The sequence below is a fragment of the Lutra lutra genome, chromosome 15, assembly GCF_902655055.1.
Source record: "Lutra lutra chromosome 15, mLutLut1.2, whole genome shotgun sequence".
In the NCBI taxonomy this organism is placed as follows: Eukaryota; Metazoa; Chordata; class Mammalia; order Carnivora; family Mustelidae; genus Lutra; species Lutra lutra.
This window is the reverse complement of record NC_062292.1, coordinates 64952789-64973991: the sequence shown is the minus strand read 5'-3', so window position 1 is coordinate 64973991 and position 21203 is coordinate 64952789. Positions and strand designations below refer to the sequence as shown.

Below are 21203 nucleotides of genomic sequence, written 5' to 3'. Positions count from 1 at the left end.
CAGGGACATGTTCTAACTAGGCTTGGTTGGATTCTGTGTACATCCCTTGCGCTTGTCATCACTGCCAGTGAAATAGGGCCCTATGGTCAACTAACACAGGTCGTGTGATATTTTTGCCTAGGGTGAGGGAAGGGTCTAGTACCAGAAGAATGAGGATAGAAATACTTCCTGGAAAGATAAAAATAATAGCTGATTCTGTGTTGTTCTGGTGTAAACCAACCTTTCTTCCAAGAACCTTTCTTTTTTAAAAAGATTTCGTTTTTTAAAGGAATCTCTATACCCAACTTGGGGCTCAAACTCACAACTCCAAGATCAGGAGCCACATGCTTGATGGCTGAGCCAGCCAGGTACCCCCAAAATCCTTTCTTACAATTGGAATGTTGTATCCATGCGACAGCTTTGTGTAAATGAGACCTTATGGCAGAAATTTCGGGAGTGATCTGAATCCTCCCTGGATTTAAGGTAGCAAAGAATAGGGAAATACACATGGGTGGTCAAATGATCCATAAACTGAATTTGGCGGAAACAAGAATTTGGAGCCAAAAGTGACTTTGAGAACAATGCAGTGAAAGAGGGCATTGCCTTGACAAAGGATGCAGGATGGAGGTTTGAGCCCATTTTTAGATCTCTGTGATCTGGATTGGGCAGATTGGCCGTTTTGTAAGTTCTTCAAAGATTCCCCTACTGAGAATATTTAACTGTAATTCCTGAGATGTGGGTGATGCTTCTTATTAGATTGGCTGGTTTTAACTACAACTCTCAGGACTGAGCTTCCCAAAGTTGGTCTTGGGGGACTTCGGTGGAGCAATGAGCTTTCAGATTGGCTCCAGGTCAGCTCCACCTCTGAAAGCCTATGGTTGTTCTGGCGAAACACTCCTGGATCTGTCCCACCATCTGCAGTTGGTCACCCGTCCTCTGCTCTGTGGCCTTAGGCCCGTCTGTCCACACACAGCCTCTCTTCACAGCCCTTACTCCCGAGGACACATGTCGCTCTGAATGACCTGCCACTTATGATTCTATCGGAGTCTATCCAACCGGCTTGAGGGGAGGGGACATCCCCTGCCCCATGCTGTGTAGAATGCAACATTCCCACAACTTTTTGCAGAGAAAGTCTGTCCTTTTCTCTTCAGCCTCAACTTCTGCTAGAAGTGAAGTCTTAAGGGCCACAAAACCAGCTTTTTCTCATCATCTTTGTAGGTTCCTGAAAAAGTGAGCCAGCCCTGCAATGTGGGAAGAACTTAGCATCTATTGACTTATTTATGGTTTTTGGAGGCTTAGCCCAAATTTAAAAAGAGAGAATCTCATTTTAAGTTCCTTTTACACATACACTATCCCACTGAAACCTTTAGATATGTTAGTTCCATTTTACAGATGAGGAGACAGGTTTAGTGAGGTTATATGACTTCTTCAAGGTCCTACAGACAGTAAGTGACAAAGATAGAGTCTGAACCCAGATTTTTCTGACTCCAAACTTCACACTCTTTCCACTTTAAAACTGTTAACTGATGACCAGACTGACCTTGATTCTTGCTATTAACACTCTGAAGTGGGCATGAGGAGCTTTGATCAGGTGTCGGTGGCTCTGACTGATCGTTGTGCTCTTAACCCACTCGCCTCTGTGTCTATGCTTTCTGTTACATAAGCTGTGGAACATAATAGTAATATATAGATATATTTTTACTGTTTCCTTATAGAACTGTGTCGGTGACAATATTTGGGGGTGGGCGGGCAGGGAAAGAATTGACAGAACTAAAATTGATTGAACATCCTTTACTACGTGCCAGTCACTCTTTGATCAGTTCCTCATGTACACTGTTCAGTCAGGATTGACTAAAAACATTCAGCAATGGGTAAGCCGAGTCAGCCACCAACCAGGACGCTGGCGGTTAACAGTCAGTAGGCTGTGCCCATGAGGTCAGCCCAAGTGTGGGCCTTGGGGACTCAGGCTTCGCAGCCCACACAGGTCACACAGCCAGCGAGGGGGCCCGGCCTGCCCCCCGAGCGACCCCACGACAAAGTCCATGCTCTTTCCAGCTACTACAGCGAATACTTCAGAAGAAAGTCGCCACACAGTAGAACTATTATTATTCTCAGATGTAAGTACTCTGATGTTATTTAGAAAAAGGTAAACAAGGCCCATAAGTTTCATTTTTACGGTTCCTCTTTCAAATGAACACTGTTTTGCTCCTTTGTCTTATCTGTCTGTCTCTTTCTCATGCCTCCTGTGGACCAAAAGTAGTTCAGTTATGAGCCTCAAAATCATATGCTCAGACTCCTTTTTCCTCTCCTCGTGATAGTACCCCCTAATCAAGATGCATTTGAAGTACTGAGAGTAACACTGAAGAAGAAAGAAAGGAGGAGGGGGAGAAGGGGTGGGGGGCGGGGTGACAAGAGGTTGTCGGGGGAACAGGTCAGAAAGAGAGAGGGAGAGAGAAGGAAGGAAAGAGGAAGACAGAGAGAAGGCAGGATGAAAGAATGAAAGGGAGAAAGAAAGAAAGAGAAAATGGAAGAAAAAGAAAGAAGAGATGGAGACAAAAAGAAACAGAAGGCATTCAGGCAGAGGCTCCCTCAGAGCTCATATCTACATATTCAATCAGAGAGGCTCACAGCCACCGGAAAGTTTGCAAATTTAGATGTCATTTTAACGGCTTTGAACATCAAAGTGCCCCAGAGTCCCTGCCATTCACCCAAACACCAGGACTGCAGTAATCTTGACGCTGGAGGGGTGGTAAGGGTGGAAGGTCGGGCCTCACTGGGTACTTGTGGAAAAACCAAGGACAAACAGGAAGAATTAAACCAGGAAATGACTCATAAACCATACAAGGGGGTGCTCCCCTCCCTTTTCTTATCCCCCTCACAGAAAAACGTGTTTCCATTCGCTTTGTTTTTAGGATTTTTTCCCTCAACAACAACACAGTCTCTACTGACTCCTTCCTGGGAGGGAGATTCAGTTTTTCCAGTCACTTCTCTGCCATCTCTTCTCACTGATTTCTCGTAAGCCATTGTGATACTGAACACTTGTGCTCTGGATCTGCTATTGAAGAAACAGGGTTAGTCAGATTTGTGAGTGCACTATTTAGAAAACCCACAGCAGCAGATGCAAATTTTATGGATGGCAAAACTCACCTTAGGAAGTCTTCAAAGAGCTCCTCAGGAGGTCTTTCTTGTTCAGCTCTTGGCTCCAGAGCCTGCTCAAAAAAGGGAACTTCGGGAACATGGGGTTGAAATTGGTCTTCAGGTAGAATAACAGGTGTGTTTCAGTTTTCCCGTGGGAGAGGGGAGGGGAGCACTGGTAGGTTTAACAACCTCCTCTCCAATAAGAACAACAAACAACCTCCCCCCCACCCCACAACACCCTAACTTGCAGCACTTGCCTGAGTCTGTGGCGGCATTTGCATAGAGATCGGCACTATTATTAAATATTTCCACCTTATGAGAGCAATAGATGTAAATCATCTCAGGGGCATAGAATGTCACGTGTAGTCAAATAATTAGGAAGTGATGTATTTTGAGTACTTATTACCTTTTTAAAAATTAGCATATTTACATGTAAGCTTATACAATTCAGTTTTTTATAATGGCTGCATTTAACAACAGGTTAGCAAAATTCCTCAAATGTTAACAGTTGACTTGTGTGAACCTGTATGAGCAGCTTGTGGCTTGTGGGCCCTGGGACTCTGAGAGGAGAGGAGAGAGGATGAGCGAGACTGCAGGAAGGGCACATGATGGAACCGATGGAGGACGTCACCAGTGGGAATGTCTCTCTATATGACTGGCCCAGGGACTTCAAAGGTAGTGATTTGAAGGATTCCATTTTAATTTGTTTTTTATTCTGTGTCATGCACTCTGGCCCTTCCCTTCAAGTTTTTTTTTTTTTTTAAGATTTTATTTATTTATTTATTTGACAGAGAGAGAGAGAGAGACAGACAGACAGTGCACAACTGCACAAACTGGGAGGTGGGGTGGAGAGACAGAGGAAGAAGCAGGCTCCCTGCTCAGCAGGCTCAGTCCCAGAACCCTGGGATTATGAGATCATGAATTTAGGGGAAGCCAGACGCTTAACCGACTGAGCCACCCAGGTGCCCCTCCCTCAAATCTTTAAGTGTTTTTAAAAAGGATTAAAGAAGACCATGTAGGTGACATGAACTTTATCTAATACTTCATGAGGCAGACCGTTTCCATTCAGAGCACTGCAAAATGGGGCAGGAGACAGGACAGTTTTCTAGGACAAAGAATGAAGAAAAGAAAGCAGACACAGAGCCCATGGGTGGCCTGGGGGATGGGGCTTGGCTGACTGGACATACCGTGTTTCTGGTCAAGCAGAGCATTTACGGGGTGTGAACATTGTCTGTTTCAGCTTGCTGCCATGGCACTGTAGGCAGGGTGGCCCACCTTGGGCCTAGAAAGTAATTTCAACAAGTGAAGGAGTGATAGACACACAGACTTGTGTTTGGTGGTACTTTGAGGGTCAGGGGTCACACTGGTGACAAAGTAGCCTGAAGCCTCAATTTCTTCATCTGTAAAGTGGAAATAACAATAGTGTCTAAACCATAGAGCAGTTGTGAGTATTAAATGAGATAATTTGTATACAATATGAGCCTGATGCCTGGCACATAAGCGGTTTCCATCCCTCCTCCTCTGACCACTCCTCGTCAGATTCCTTTATTATGTCTTCCTCTTCCAGAGGCAACCGTCTGCTTTACATTTCCTCTGTTCACTCTGTATTAACTCTTCATGGGACCACATTTGGTCTCATGCCTTTAAAAATTACCCACGTGTTAGTGGTTTCCAGGTATAAGTTGTCTACACCCACTGGCATTTTTAGACTGCTGACTTCTTCAGCTCCAAGTTTAGGATATATGAAGCAAAAACAGAACCTAGAAAACTCAGCACTGAGCCTTTCCTTGGGTCCTGAGTTCCCTGGCCTGTTTGTCTTCTTCTCTCCACCTTCAGCATCTTCTTATGTTCGTTTTATATATAATGTCTAGGGTTTTACATTGCTCTCAGTGAGAAGAATAGAAAACCATATCAACTTTATCTTGGTGGGTGTGTTTATTGAGTTTTTTTTAATTTAAAAATTTTTAAATGTGGTAAAGACACAATATGAAATGTACCCTTTTCACCACTTTTAAGTATACAATTCAGTAGTGTTAACTATACCCATATTGTTGTGTAACAGATCTCCAGAACTTTTTCATCTTGCAAAATTGAAAATATACCTATCGAACAACTTCCCGTTTTTCTCTTGATGGGGAATTCAAAGCACACAAGAGTGTTTAAAAAGGCAGCATATTTAAAAAAGGAAAATTGAGCCCTCAAGCACTTAAAATAATAGGTTGGCTCATATTCTAGAAAGTAAAATATTTATGCTTAAAATTATTAAAAACATAAAAACAAAAAACAAGATTTTACAAAATTTAGTTTCCAGAAATAAGGCATATAATTGCTGTAATTAAAAACTCAGTAGATATTCAGCCTCAGAAAGGAAGGAAATTCTGTCACATGCTACCACATGGAGGAGCTTTGAGGATATTTTGCTGAGTAAAGTAAACCAGTCACAAGAGAATAAATATTGTATGATTCCACTTACAAGAAGTATCTGAGATCATTGAAATCAAGGAAACAGAAAGTAGAATGGTGGTTTCCAAGGGTAACTTGTTACATAACCATAGGTAATTAACACAGGTATCATAAATATCTTACTAGTTTAAGGCCTTGAAGATATAAATCTATCCTCGATAATCTTGACCTAGTACCTTAATCTTCTCGACTCAGATCTTTATTTTTACCACCTTCATCTACATGCACAAACTAGACCTTGCCAATTATCTAGAATGTCCCGCCTGTCTGAAATACTGAATTATTGTATCCTACTGCTTGACCACAAATTTTTATCCTTCCATGTCTTGCATCATTTCTCAATAGAAATTATAAACCTCGTCAATATTTCCAGTTCAGGAGCTCCTGGGTGGCTCAGTGGGTTGAAGCCTCTGCCTTTGGCTCAGGTCATGATCCCAGGGTCCTGGGATCGGGCCCCGAGTCGGGCTCTCTGCTTGGCAATGAGACTGTTTCCCTTCCTCTCTCTGCCTGCCTCTCTGCCTACTTGTGATCTGCCTGTCAAATAAATAAATAAAATCTTAAAAAAAAATTTCCAGTTCAATAGCCCACTCATTTCTCCCAGTTTATTTGTCTCCTTCCTAGCCTCAATTTGTTTTCCCAGCAGCATTGGCCTATTGTTTCTCTGTATGCTGAACGTTGGTACCACCCGGGAACTCTTCCTGCGTTTCATGTGGAAGTGGTAGGGCTATTGGGTCTTGTGGCTTAACCCTCCATCATAGGTGTGGGCCCCTGACCCAGGCCATCCAAGCAATCCTTGTTGGGGGTTGATATGTACACTGTAAGAGAAAGGGTCAGGGTCAGCCTATGGGGTCATGAGCTCTAAAGAATATGTAAAAACAGAGCTGCTGGAAACTTGGAGAGACTTGGGAATGAATAAAGCCAAGTAGAGGCAAGCAGAGCTGAGAGGTAAAGAGAGATAATTTTTCTAGTGATATTATTTGAACTATGGATCCTGCTGGACCTGAAGCCAATTTTATCTCTTCGATGTTTCCACCCATATGAGTCAGTAAATCCTCTCCCACTTATTTTCCCTTAAATTACTTTATAATTACCCCCCACCCCCAAGTTCGGCTTTATTTGGCAGTACAGAGATGATCTGGAGACATTTTGAGACAGACATCATTGAGGTAGAGGGTCTGTCAAGTCAAAAACTGCATTGTAGCTGGGTCTATTTTGTATGCCACACATGGGATACAAAAGAAGCTTCTACATTTACCTGACATTTTTGTTTTGTACACCCCAAAGCATCGTGACTAACATATTTACATAGCCCGGAGCTCTGTTTCAGGTATGAACACATTTGGTTGCAAACCACCAGAAAACACAAGAACAAGAAACCTGAAGCAAGTCAGTTCAGAGCTGGTAACAACAGCACTGAACACAGTCAGAAACGCATGTTCTTTCTCCCTTTCTGCTCTGACGTCCTTACTGTGTGACTTTATCCACCTACTTGCAGCCTCAAGGTCACCAAGTGGCTGCTGCTTCTCCAAGCATCATGACTGTGCTGTAAACACTAGAAAAGAGAAAGAGAAGGGCATTTTTTTGTAGACTTAGGCTTATGTCTCATCGGTGCATGGCTTCCCCTAGCTGCAGGGTTGCTGGGGAAGTAAGTGTTTACCTTTTACCATCTCACTATTAGAGGCAGGCAAAGGAAAGACGAGTTGGAAATAGACAAACCCAAGCTGATTGTTTTCAGGATCGTACCACTACACGTGACCTCTTTCCTTGCCCTGTAAGCCACCAGCCATCTGTGAGTTCTGCAAGTCATTCTGTATCTGAGTGCTGAAGTTTAGTGAATAAAAATCACATAATTGCAGAGAATAAAACCTCTACAAATTAACAGCATTTAAAATCATGTAAGTATTCACAGCTTTTTTAAAAAAAAGATTTTATTTATTTATTTTGAGAGAGAGAGATCGTGCATGCACAAGCAGGGGGAGAGGCAGAGGCAGAGGAAGAAGTAGAATCCCCACTGAGCAGAGAGCCTGATGTGGGACTTCAACCTGGGATCATGACCTGAGCTGAAGGCAGACTCCCAACTGACTGAGCCACCGAGGTGTCCCAGAGCTGTTTGATGGTTCTTTTTCATTTTGGTTTTATTAGATTTCCTTTCTATTCCCTTTAATTATTATTATAAATCTTTAACTGAAATATCTTCCTTATGTCCCATTCTCATATTCCCTTCACCATCAACAGATTGCAGTCTCTTGCTTGCTGAGAAAATAGAGGCCATAAAAATATGAAGTCCCTCAATTTTCTGTAACCAATCCTTTCCTCCTTCCTTTATTCCTTTTGGCTTTAAAACCAGAATCTGTGGTTGTGATTTTAACCTTGCCCACATCCATTATGCTACAGTATATTTCTTTTATTCTTGATTCTCAACTCTCGATATTATTTGGTAGTGGGCCCACCATAAATATTTGTTGGATGGTATTGAATCCTCTTTGCAGGACTTTGATGTGTCAATTACCCTCTACTGGATCTTTCACTTCTCCTTTTCTTAGCTTCTTTTAGTCTATAAATAAACTCGAGCTTTTTTCTTCCAAAGGAATAAGACTTTCCTTCTCATGTACCGGCATTTACCCCTTAGCTACCATCTAATTTCTTTCTCTACTGAACCAAGATTCTCAAAATAGTAATATCTCCAATTTCAGTCTCTACTTCCATATTTTTCAGATATTTCTCAACCCCTTGCTCAGTAGCTTCGACCCACCATGTCAAGGAAACTGGCCTTGCTGAGGTGCCTGATGACTTCCTAACTGCCACACTTACTTAAGTTTTCTGCAGAATTCATTTACATGCCTCTTATTTCCTGTGTCTCTCCCTTTGTTTTGTTTTGTTTTTCTAGCTCTCTGTTAATTCCTTTTTTGTTCTTCTGTTGGTATTCTCTCCCACCATGGTATTACTCAGGGCTCTGTAGGTGACCATCTTCTCTTCCCACTATAGACACACTTTTTATGTGACCGTATCAATACCGTGGCTTCAGCTGTCGCCCAAATGCAAATGGTTCCCAAATCTTTCTCTCCAGAAAATGATATTTGAGCAAAACCAGAAAGAGGTGAGAAAGTAAGCCATGTAAATATCTGGAAGAATATCATTCCAAAGAGTGGAAATAGCCAAGGGTCAAGGCCTGAGGTAGGAAGGTTTGGCATGTTTCAAGAATGGCCAGAAAGCCAGTGTGGCTGCAGCTGAGAGTGAGGGGAAAATTTAGTAGGAATTGAGGTCAGAGACATAGTGGAAGATAGGAGAATCAAGCCACATGAGGCCTGTTGGGCCATTTTAATGACCCTAACGTCTACTGTGAGTAAACTAAAAAGCTATTGGAGAGGTTTGAGCTGAGGAGAGATACATTCTGACTGAAGTTTTAGAAGGATCACTCTGTTGACAGTAGATTGAAAAGAGCAAGATAGGAAGAAGGCCTACCTGGTTGGGAGGCTATTGCAGTAATTTAACTGAGAGATGATGGTGATCTGGATTGGGGAAGTCACAGTGAAGGAGCTGTTATGGATCTATTTAAAAGAGAGAACCAATAGCATATGATGACAAATGGGATGGGGGTTTGAGAAATGAGGACTCACAGATTTTTGTCCTTAGAAACTAGAAGAATGGAGTTGCAGTTTACTGAGCTGGGGAGTACTGTGGGAAAAGCTGGTTGGAGGAAAGATTAGGAGATCTCATGTTAGAAGACATTCAAGTGTAGAAGTCTTGAGACAGCTGGATAAAGGATGGAGTTTAGTTGTCAAAGGGACTGGAGATGTGCATCTGTCAGTCATTATCCTGTGGGTAGATGTTAAACTTATGAGGATAGATGAGATCATCAACAGAATGAGAATAAATAGAAAATATTAGTGTTCTAAGAACTGAACCTTGGCATAATCTAATGTTAACAGGCAGAGAAGGTGAGCATGAACAGTGAGAGAGACAGAGGAGTGGCAGGAGATGGGAAGAAAATCAGAAGAGTGCGGTGGCCTGGAAAATGACTGAAGAAATGTTTCAAGAAGGAGGAAGGAATTGACCAAATCAAATAATACTGATAGCTCATGTAATTGGAGGACTGAGTATTTCAATGGGTCAAGAGGGTGGGAGAAGAAAAGTAGGAATTTTTCTGTGAATGGAAGGAGCAATAGAGCAGTAGCTAGGGAGAGAAGTAGGATCAAGAGAATCTTGTTTTGTTTATTAGATGGGAGAAATAATATGTCTGGAATCTGACTGTCATCTGATGGGAAAGATCTAGTGGAGAGGGAATTTGTTAAAATTTAAAAGGGGATTTAAAAGGGGAGATTTAAAGGGGGAGAACTGCTAGAACAATGTCCTTGAGCAGGCAAAAAGAGTTGGTTCTAGTGCATAAGTAGAGGAACTGTCCCTCACTTGACACAGTTAATTAAATTCATCTAGTAACAGGAAGATGAAGAAAGATACAGAAAGGAAGAGAAGACAGAGTAGGATACAAATGAAGGTGGGTGGCTGGTTGTTATAACGGAAGCATGTGGAAATACTCTTCAGATACCTTCTGTTTTATCAGTAAGGAAGCTGAGAATGAAGACAGTTAATTATTGAAAGGTGGTACCCCTATGACTTCTCTGCCCTCACCTCGTAGTTGTTTAAGAGAGTGAGAGAATGAATGACAGAAATAAAGTATAATTGCTTGGTAGCATTGAAGTTAGGAATCATAAATTTAAGTGAGACTAATCATAGCATGGTTGTATACTCTTTCTCCAGATAGTTGTACAAATTCAGGCATGAACAAGCCCAAGTTGGAATTAAGCAGTATTGAATTTTTATTTATTTATTTATTTATTTATTTATTTATTTATTTGCCAGGTGATATGATTCAAAATGGAACAAGGGACTTGAGGGTGTGTGAGAGGGAGTGATGACAATGACTTACTGTGGTTATTAAACTGGGTAAGGAGGAAAGTGATGTCATGAGGGGCAGGAGGGACAGTGAAAGGTAGTTGGATCAATGGACTATTGGCTGGGGCATGACAGTGAAGGGATTATTGGAGCTGGGGAAAAGAAGGAGTGAAATAGAAAGATAGAAGGTGAGATTAGAAAGAGTAGGATGCTTGAAACTAAGATTACAGAAAGATTGTAGCTTTTGGTACTAGGTCTGACTACAGAAGATGGCTAATCAGCAGAATCTAGAGAAACAAATCAGGTTATGGGACAGGAATCACAAGAGGAGGCAAACCAAGGAGCAGTAAGAAAGAGCCAGAAAGACAGAGGAGAAGACCAGGATGGAACAACTGAAAGGCTAATCAAGTAAAAGGAGTGGAAGACAAGGTCATTGGAGGACAGGAGGTCAGGGATCTGATAAACAAGGTTAATGGAAGGACCGTGTGCATGGATAGAAGTTCAAAAGGAGTAGTGTTGAAGAGTGTACAAGGTAGACAGCTGGGAGTTAAACTCAAGGAGTTGGAGGACAGTGACCTGAGGAATGCATGTGACTCTAAAAGGGAGACTGGTGGTGTTACAGTCTTGTAACATGAGATTCAAAACTAAAATTGTTCATTGTATGGTCATGCATGATCTCCTGCTTAGCAAACTTTTTACTTAAGTTTTCTGCAGAATTTGTCATCATTTCCACTTCCTTGAACCTCTTTTATCTTGAACTGTTGTGATTCTAGATCTGCTGGTTCTCTTACCTCTCTGTCAACTCCCTTTGTTGTTTTCTCTTGGATTTTCCTTCTCATGGGTAACTTCTCAGTTACCCAGGGCTCCCTACATGTTTTTTTCTCTTCTAACTGTGCATGTACTCCCTGGGTGATCTCACCAATCTCATGGCTTCAGCTGCCACCCAAATGCATGTGGTTTCCAGATCTGTAGCTCCAGCCCCAAATGGGCTCTCCTGCTCTAGTCTTCTATTTCTTTTTTTTTTTTTTTAAGATTTTATTTATTTATTTGTCAGAGAGAGGGAGAGTGAGAGAGCGAGCACAGGCAGGCAGAGGGAGAAGCAGGCTCCCTGCTGAGCAAGGAGCCTGATGTGGGACTCGATCCCAGGATGCTGGGATCATGACCTGAGCCAAAGGCAGCTGCTTAACCAACTGAGCCACCCAGGCGTCCCTCTAGTCTTCTATTTCTGACGTTCAGTGAAGAGAATTTAGATGTCCTTCAGGTGGCTTAAATTCATTCAAGACCATGTTACTTATCTTCTCCCAACTTCCTCCTCCTCATTTTGAATTTCAGCCAATCATTGATATATTTGACTCGTCATAGTCATATGTCTCTTCCTCATTTCCCATATGTAGTCAAGTCACTGATTTCTGTGAATTCCATTTCCAAGCTCTGAGTCTTATATCTAAATGTCAACACTGATTAAGTCTGACACTTTGCTTCCTTCAAACCTATATCTGTGCGGCAAAAAGTTGGTGAAGAAAAACAGAAAGGTGCTGCCCAACTTCATAGAGGTCTAGGATATGTAGTTTATTAGATGTTCTCTTTCTATAGCACAGGAAGACCCAAAGAAGGAAGATGGGATGGGTATTGAATGCCAACCCACTGCCTTGACAAGTCATCCTGAGATTCAGGACAGGAAATAATCTAGGTTGAGAACTGGTATGTGTGTGTATGTGTGTGTATGTGTGTGTGTGTGCATGTGTATCCACACTAGATAAGAAGTTTTGGTCGCAGATTATTATTTGTAAATTTTTTTAAAAAGTCACTAACTCGGGGCGCCTGGGTGGCTCAGTGGGTTAAGCCGCTGCCTTCGGCTCAGGTCATGATCTCAGAGTCCTGGGATCGAGCCTCGCATCAGGCTCTCTGCTCAGCAGGCAGCCTGCTTCCTCCTCTCTCTCTGCCTGCCTCTCTGCCTGCTTGTGATCTCTCTGTCAAATAAATAAATAAAATCTTTAAAAAAAAAAAAAGTCACTAACTCAGAGAAGCCTTCCTTGATCCCTTTGTCTGGGTAGGCTTCTCCTCGTTTTCTATAATTGTTCCTTCATCAGTTTACCAAAAGTTTAGAGTATCTATTTCTTCTCACACACGATTTTTTAAAAAGATTTTATTTATTTATTTGACAGAGAGAGCCACAGTGAGAGAGGGAACACAGGCAGGGAGAGTGGGAGAGGAAGAAACAGTCTTCCCACTGAGTAGGGAGCCCATGATGTGGGGCTCAATCCCAGGGCCCTAGGATCTTGACCTGATCTGAGGGCAGATGCTTAATGACTGAGCCACTCAGGCACCCCTCGTCTCACACACTATTTTGAGTGCTAAGAATACAGTGAAGAAAAAGGACAAAATCCATACCATTACTGAACTTAGACTCTAGTTGGGGAGCTAGGCAAGAAACCTGTATAGAAATAAATAATGTATTTTCCAATAGTGATCTGTGCTATGAGAAAACAAAGGGTACAGGACAGAATGAATGTGGGTGGGGAGGCTGGGAGAAATTTTAGGTAGGAAAATCAGAGAAATCCTCTTTGATAAGATTGGTGAGAAGAAGCTGGCCACACAAGGATCTGGGGAGAGAGACGTGCACTGAGAATGGCAAGTATAAAGCCCTGAGGTCGTAAAGCCCCGCAGGTTCAACGTTGCCTGTACCTCTGAAGGACTCATATAGCACTTACCACAGAGTCATTTTGTATTTATTTGTGTTTACCCACCCAGATCTGTTGCATATTTGTATAGTGTCCGTTATCCCCATGATTCCTGAAGACTGTGGCCCTGTCTATCCTTTTAAATGTTAATACCTAGTACCTAGCACTCAGGGAGCAGTTAAATGTTTACCAAATTAATGAATAGCTAAATGACAACTGCTTAATAAATGCAATTATTGATAGTATTAACTGTTGAAGGGGTGCATTTTGTTTTCTAAATATAAGCCTGTAACACTGACTATGTCTCTTCAAACTGCACGTTCTGCCCTCTGTCATAAGCAGGCTCCTGTCCCTTCCTTTCTTGAAAATCTCTATTGTAAGAAGTTAAAAACTTAAGTTACCTTCCCCTTTGTCTTAAATTGCTGTGAACTCACCCTATGACTTGGATTGTTATCAGATCCCAAGAGGGGCTTTTGTAGGGAGTTTCTCCTTTGAGTCACTAGAAGTATTAATGATATATAGTCCATGGAAATGAGTAAAAGGAGAGAGAAAAGCAGAGTTTAAGGTGATTATGGGACATCCAGGAAGTGTCCAGTCAGCAGAATCACACAAAACAAATCTATTTATGAGAAAAGAATCATAAGAGAAGCCAAGCCAAGGAAAGGGAAGAAGGACCAGAAAGAGAGGGGAGAGGGCTAGGCTGGCACAATGTACTGAGAACTAAAAAGTGGGAAACTTTTGGAGTGGAGAGGACTCTGTAATGTCAAATGCCCTAGAAGGCACCAGCATATTGATGCTTTTAAGAAGGAAGCTTCAGAAGAGTGGTACGACTAGGTATGAAGAAGTGAAAACTGGGGACATAAGTTATTCCTTTTAGTGGTCTGGCAGAGGTCAATGACAATGGCCTCTTCCTTCTTTCCCACAGAAAGTGTCTTCAGGCAACATCTGGGAAGAGGAGAATCAGGAGTTCAGACTTCCCCTGTCTCAGGTTGAGAAGTCATTTCTCAGCTCATTGTCATCACAGTGAAATTCAGCATGAAAGGTCTGCCCTGAGACTCTGGAGCAGGGTTGCCTTCTCTCTGCTCTGCCTCCATCAGTGGCAATCTCCCTCCTAGAAACATATACATTGGACCCAGATGGGGGCTCAGTGGTTCTTGACTAAAAGCTTTGGAGAAATGTTCTAAAGCTGCACAGGATCCAACTATTGGTTTGGGGGCAGATGAGAGTGAGGAAGGGAGTTCAAGCCTTTTGCCTGACTTACTAATCTGCTTCTTGGACCAGTATGGAGTGGTGCAAAGCTTCATGGCTTAATCTAGAGGTTGGAAGCTTAAATCTTTATAGATATCAGGCATATCAAATAAATCAGTGAGGTGGGTGGGCCAGGCCAGGGATGAAGTGTAGAGTATGAGCCCCATTTAGTATAAGACAAATGTCCCTTAGTACCAGATATTGCTGCCCTGTAGAAATGTGCTCCCAGTATGGTCAGGGATCTGGAAACCATTTTTTTTTAAAGATTTTATTTATTTATTTGACAGAGATCACAGGTAGACAGAGAGGCAGGCAGAGAGAGAGGGGGGGAAGCAGGCTCCCCGCTGAGCAGAGAGCCTGATGCGGGGCTCGATCCCAGGACCCCGAGATCATGACCTGAGCCGAAGGCAGAGAGTTTAACCCACTGAGCCACCCAGGCGCCCTGGAAACCATTTTTAAAGAAGAGTGAGAAGTGAGTATCTCGAGGTAAATTGTCTCAATTTTTCATGTTACTCTATAAAAAACTAAGGTGAAGATGACTGGGAGATATAGGCCTCCAGTTATGGAATGAATAAGTCATGGGAATGAAAGGCACAGCATAGGAAGATAGTCAATGGTGTTGTAATAGCGTTGTCTGTGACAGATGGCAGCTACACTTGTAGTGAGCACAGGGTAATAACAACAACAAAATTAAAGCACTGTGGGGCCAAATATCTGTAGATAGGATCTTCATCTTCAGCTGCCAGTTTGTGATTTCTGGTTTAGGACTTAAGAAAGTATGCCAACAGAATACTTTCCTCATTCCTCACTTCATTACTGACTCCCCACCCCCACAACACCTCCATCATTGATCCCAAACCCCTTTTCTCAGCCATTCACTGACTCTGATTGTTTTCTCCTCCACCCTTATGTGCTGACTCTGAGGGAGGCAGCAGGTGGGCAGCAGCCTGTGGATAGGAATGGGGAAGAGCTGGGGAAGCTTCACCTCCAGCTTGGTCTCTCGAGTCTACAAGCATGCCATCGATGTTCTATTAAAGTACCTGAAGATCAACACATTACCTCACCAGGAAGATCAGTCTCCTCTCAAACACCACACTGTGTAGTCTACGCGTGCAAAAGACTGGAATCACCGAGGGAGTTCAGAAAGGCTGCACCTGAGTCCCAGCCTAGAATAATTAGATCAATAACTTTGGATGTCAGATCCTACATTGGTGGGTTTACAAGCTCCTCTTGTGGTTTGGATGAGCAGTCAAGGGCTGAGAACCATTGTATAGGCGATTACTGAAAATATAGAAAGGGTGAAGGGGTTTGGATTAGCAAAGGTCCAAAGAGAAATTGCGTGGACTTGTGGTGTGTCCATTGGTCCTTGGCTTTCTCCTATGGATGTCGTAAGTTGCACTGGGAACTCAGGATGGGGCAGGGGCAATCCTTTGGATTGGATGCTGGCTTAGCAAAATGGAAAGCAAAGGAAGAGAGCACAGAGTGTTAATAATGACTTTATTGATGTGTGGACAGGCAGTGAAAGCTATTCAGATAGGGACTAAGGGTCTGGATGACTTCAAATGAGTGAAGGAGGGAGGAAACACCAGGGAGTATAGGGGGAATGTAAAGAAGAGGGGTAATTTCATATTTCAGATTCTAAAGGCCATTGTGATGAGACAGATTGGGGTTTGCCATCCTGGTGTGATTCCACTGAAGAGCTGTCTCTCCTTATACAAGGAATCCCCTCTTGTGTTCCCAGCATTCACATACACTGGTTGTATTCTAACAATCTTAATGTCACTCATTCTGTACCCTGGTCCTTCCTCTAGTCTTTAAATTCCCCATCTACCAAATTACTTCCGATCTATTGTTTGCTCCTTTATTCAACCCGTAGGCATTGAATGTCTACTTTGATAGACTAGGTACCATGTGAGGTTCTGGGGACACAGTCACTATTCTCTTGAAACTCAGAATGCAATATGTTAGATATATCAGACATAAAATTACATAAATGCTTATTAAATTACAATTATGTAAGTGTTTGGAGTAACAGAGGGAGCTATGAAACCACAGTTCAGGAATAGTGAGGGTCAATTTGTCAGAGAAGGCTTCTCTGGAGAAATGATATAGAAGCTGAGTCCTGAAGGACGACCAGGAGCTGGCTGGCCTGTATGGGTGTGTGTGTGTGTGTGTGTGTGTGTGTGTGCGCGTGCGTGTGTGCGCGTGCGTGTGTGTAGAACCTATCACAGAGGGAACTGAATATACGAAGGCACAGAAGCAGAGTTTGCACTCTTCCAGGAGTGAAATGAAAACGTGGCTGGGGTGCTGTGGAAGGAGTGGAGATGTAAGTAGGGGTCTTGCAGGTCATGCCAAAGGTTTGGGACTGCCAGTGGTTGGACTGGGCTGCTTAAAAGGGGACAGGACTTCTCTTTCATGATTCTCCCAGAACAGCCAACCACAGTGTCCTTCCCTTAATCAAAGCAGTTTAATGGTGGTGCAGTTTCCTCCATTCTGCAAGGAAAACATTGAAGAACAAGCTTATTTTCTGGCAAGGCAAGGTTTTTGTTTTTGCTTTATAGGAATTTTGTAGGCATTGAATGTTTTCTTCCCTGGCTGCAAAATGCATTTTCTATGTCTTGGGAATAGGGCATCCAGGTCTTAATGTGTTTACCTTCCTAACAATAGATTACTTACAGTTGACTAACTCCTTTTGTTTCCCACAAGAAAGGGAAAAAAATGATTAATTGTATGGTGAGCATTGGGTGGTCTTTAGGCCTGTAAAGGAGGTTTCTCATTAACAATGGGTCCATTTGTTGATATGGGAAAGAGTAGTAGAAGAAGATCGTTGGAGAGGGAAATCCAAAGGGTTTTCTTTTCTTTTTTGGCATCCTAAATTTGATATATGTGTTAGACATCTAAGTGGAGATGCCAAGAAGTTAGTTAGTGATGTAAGCCAGCAGGACAGGCTAAAGATTTAAATTTGGGAACCATTAGCATATAAATCATATTAAGGCGATGGAAATGGTTGATATCATATAAGAACATGGAGATGGAGAAGTGAAAGGGGCCCAGGTTTGAAGCTTAAGTCCAGTCTTTACTGGTCCTGCAGAGGAGAAAGAAGTTCAGAAGGAAACTGAGAAGCAGCTGGTAAAGAAGGAGGAAAACGCGGGACAATGTGGTTTCACAGAAGCCTACAGAAGAGAGTGTGACACTGATAATAAATATAGAAGATGTTTAAAGGTTTAAGGAAATGTAAAAATTAAGAAGTCTATATTTTATTACCTGGTCTATGGTGAAATGTTAGCTTAGTTTTTCTTAAAACTTTTTTCTCACTCACTTCTTAGATATTCATGGACACATTTCTAGTTCCCATTTTAGTAGTGATCCTGTCCAGGGCTGTCCAGGCTCGGGGTGGGTTCTTGTAGATTTCCTGCTCTAGATAGATTAGCATCCCTTCCAGGACTTGATCTCCAATTCTCTGGCATCCTAGATGTTGAAAACATTTCTCTGCCTGGCCTGATTTCACAGATTATTCCTTCTTCCCCTCTGCCTTCAGAAGTCTTCCTTTTTGTTGAGTGATCCCCTTGGTGTAGAAGGCACAATTTTACCCAAAGAGATTTCCTCTGAGCTTGACGCCATCTTGCAGGGCATGGCAGTAAACTTCTCTTTCCTTGATGCCTCCACGACTCTGTTCCTAGAAGTTCTTCCTTCTTCCTGATCAAATTTTCTCAGTCCTCTCCTATTCCACTGACTGATCATATAGTTGATGGCCAGTATGTGAGATTAATTTAACTTTGATGAATTTTGTTTGGCTCATCTATTGTTTGCAGCCACTATTTTGGCCATTCCCTGTTTAAGCTTGCTCACCCTTTCCCACTGAATCTTCAACGCTGGTCTCCATCACATAGTTTCCATCACATGGGCTCTCCCCAACAGTCCTGACCTGTTTAAAATTTTTCATTTAACTTTAAAAATGGATTTAAATTTTAAGAAGAATTTTATTCATTTAAAATCACAAAACAATACACTATTACTGTAGCTATTTAAATGATTCAGAAATATATTAAGGAAATCATAGATACAATAGTTAGAATATCTCACAGAAGAGATAGATAAAAGTTTTGATAAAGGTGATAGCAAAGGGGGTTCCCAAGACAATGGCTGTGCATCAGGCATAGAAAATAACCAGCTCAGGCTGGAGTAGGAGGTCAGATGCTCCAGTAGGGATGCCTCAGAAGAACATAAAGCTAATAAATTATTTAACAGATTTAACTAGGTGGAGAATTATATTGAGAATCGCTTTTACAGAGCTAACGGAGGGCATGGGAATATAGATGTTTCATGAAAACAGAGCAAAGAGGAAAATGAGACAATTAACTCTAAGAAAAACTAAAAACTGTGCAAGAGGAGAAATATAATCATAGTCACTTCTTGGCTCAGTAACCAACAATATTTTACATGGTCGTAATGATGAAAGCATTTGAATATGTATTTGGCCAAAACTGAGACGTCTTCATATTAGGAGGATGGAGTTTAGAATGAATGTAAACAGGTAAGAAGTCGATAGACAACAGGTGGTGTGCGCATGTGAGAGGCGAGTATGAAACAAGACACTGTAGTTAGTTGTTATATACATTTTATTTTTTTAAAGATATTACTTATTTGAGAGAGAGCGTGCACAAGGGGGGCAAGGGGAGGGGGCAAGCAGACTCCTTACTGATCAGGGACCCCCATGAGGAGCTCGATCCCAGGACTCTGGAATCATGACCCAAGCTGAAGGCAGACACTTAACCAACTGAGCCACCAAGAAGCCCCCTTGTTATATGCATTTTAAAGCACTATTTGACTTTAAACAATTTGTGGATAAAACTGATAAAAATTAATCAAAAGCAAAAACAAATGTAGGACAATGACAGGTTCTAACATTGGAATGTTGTTTAAGAGATATTCTTTTTTTTTTTAAGAGTTTTTAAAATATTGGGGGACCTGCATGGCTCAGTCAGTTAAATGACTGATTCTTGGTTTTGTCTCAAGTCATGATCTCTTGGATTCTGGGAATTGAGCCTTGCCTGGGCTCTGTGCTCAGCAAGTAGTCTGCTGGAAATTGTCTCCCCCTCCCTCGGCTCCTCCCCGGCTCACACACAATCTCTCTAAAGTAAATAAATAAAAATTCTATTAAAAAAAAAAAAGATTTAAGAAAAATTTTAAGTAATCTCCACACCCAACACGGGGCTTGAAGCCATAACCCTGAGATTAGGAGTCGCAGGCTCCACCTACTGAGCCAGCCGCAGGTCCCTTGAGAGATAGTCATAAGCAAAAAAAAAAAAAAAAAAAAAAAAAAAAAAAAAAAAAATTTCCTTCTGGTAAAAAAAAAAAAAGTTGTTCTTTAATAGGAAACCATTTGTGGTAGTTATCTTGGGGATTGTAGGGGATTTTTGCTTGTGGAATGTTTGAATTATTTACGATGAGGATGTATTTATTTTTGTGATTAGAAAAAGACACACCAAGGAAAGATGTATCAGAGTCACGTCAGCCAGATGGTGGGATAAGAGGGCCCCAGCCTTGCCCTCCCACAGGAATACCGATGGAACAGCCATTCATGGACAAATAGACTTTTACTAGAGTTCCAGGGTCTCGTTGAGAGGTCCTAGGAGCCAGTGGAACCCAAAATCGGAGAACAGCCGCATTGCAAAGTGTGAGAACAGTCTCACTTTACGGACATCCGCCAGTCCCCAGGCTGGCATAGCCCAGTGCTTGGAGAGACTCCCTCAGTCTGCGGTTCCTCCCGCAGGAGACACAGAAAGTGAAGCGAGTGTGCCGGTTTCCCCAGCCTTTCCAAACGGGTCTGAGAGGTTTGCTTCTGTTCCCCAGAATGCTTAGGGAATTTGCATTTCTGCCTCATGGAGGGGCGGTTAAGAACAAAGAGAAGGGTTGGGGCTCATGGCGACTGACATGTGAATCTCCAAAACCAGCCCATGGGCCCTGCCCATCAGCTGGCCCACTGGTGGAGCCCAGCAGCTGGCCTGTGGCAGCCCTTACAGATGTCACCCCATTGGGCACGCCCCACCCTACCATGCGTGGCTCTACAAACAGCACCCAGCTTGCAGCGGCCAGCATGGATGCCAGTAGCTTGTTGGCTCTGCAGGATTGGGAGAAAGCGCACAACCCCCCCGACTGCTCCTTCAGCAGGGAAGGAGAGTAATGGAGCTTGTACCCATTATCCTGGGATGCTGAGTACTACTCCGCGGAAGATGGACCGGTGACTCAGCCCTTAGCCTGGTTCTGCAGAGTAGGGAGAAAGGGTGTACAATTTCAGTCCTGCATGAGAATAAGTCCCAGAGAGGCACTGTGCCTCGCTGAGCCTATAATTAACAATATCGTACTGTATACCTAAAAATTTGCTAATAGGATAGGTCTTATGTTAAGTGTTCTTATCACATAAAAAAAATTAAAAATTAAAGAGATTGGAGGAAACTTCTTGTGGTGCCAGATATGTTTATTGTACCAGTTGTGGTCATGCTTTCACGAATGTATTCTTATCTCCAAACTCATCAGGTTGTGTGCATTAAGTATGGACAGCTTTTTGTGTGTCGATCCTACCTCAATAAAGTGTTGAAAAATAATTTGTTTAAAGATCTCAAACTTGGGGTGCCTGGGTGTCTTAGTTGTCGGGCATCTGCCTTTGGCTCGGTTCATGATCCCAGGGTCCTGGGATCCAGCTCCCCATCAAGCTCCCCGCTCAGCAGGGAACCTGCTTCTCCCTCTCCCACTGCCCCTGCTTATGCTCCCTCTCTCGCTCTGTCTCTCTGTGTCAAATAA

General features: G+C 42.5%; 2 long non-coding RNA genes across 2 annotated transcripts; one reads left to right on the top strand and one right to left on the bottom strand.

The window, feature by feature from the left end:
* Window positions 1–2616: 2616 nt before the first annotated feature.
* LOC125086326 (uncharacterized) lies at window positions 2617–3374 on the bottom strand. Its single transcript, XR_007123157.1, has 2 exons — window positions 3127–3374; window positions 2617–3034 (listed from the first exon to the last, which is right to left on the bottom strand). It is a non-coding gene; the product is annotated as an uncharacterized LOC125086326 (long non-coding RNA).
* Window positions 3375–3556: 182 nt separating this feature from the next.
* Window positions 3557–21007, top strand: LOC125085913 (uncharacterized). The gene is made up of 2 exons (XR_007123038.1): window positions 3557–3792; window positions 19877–21007. It is a non-coding gene; the product is annotated as an uncharacterized LOC125085913 (long non-coding RNA).
* The last annotated feature ends 196 nt before the right edge of the window (window positions 21008–21203 follow it).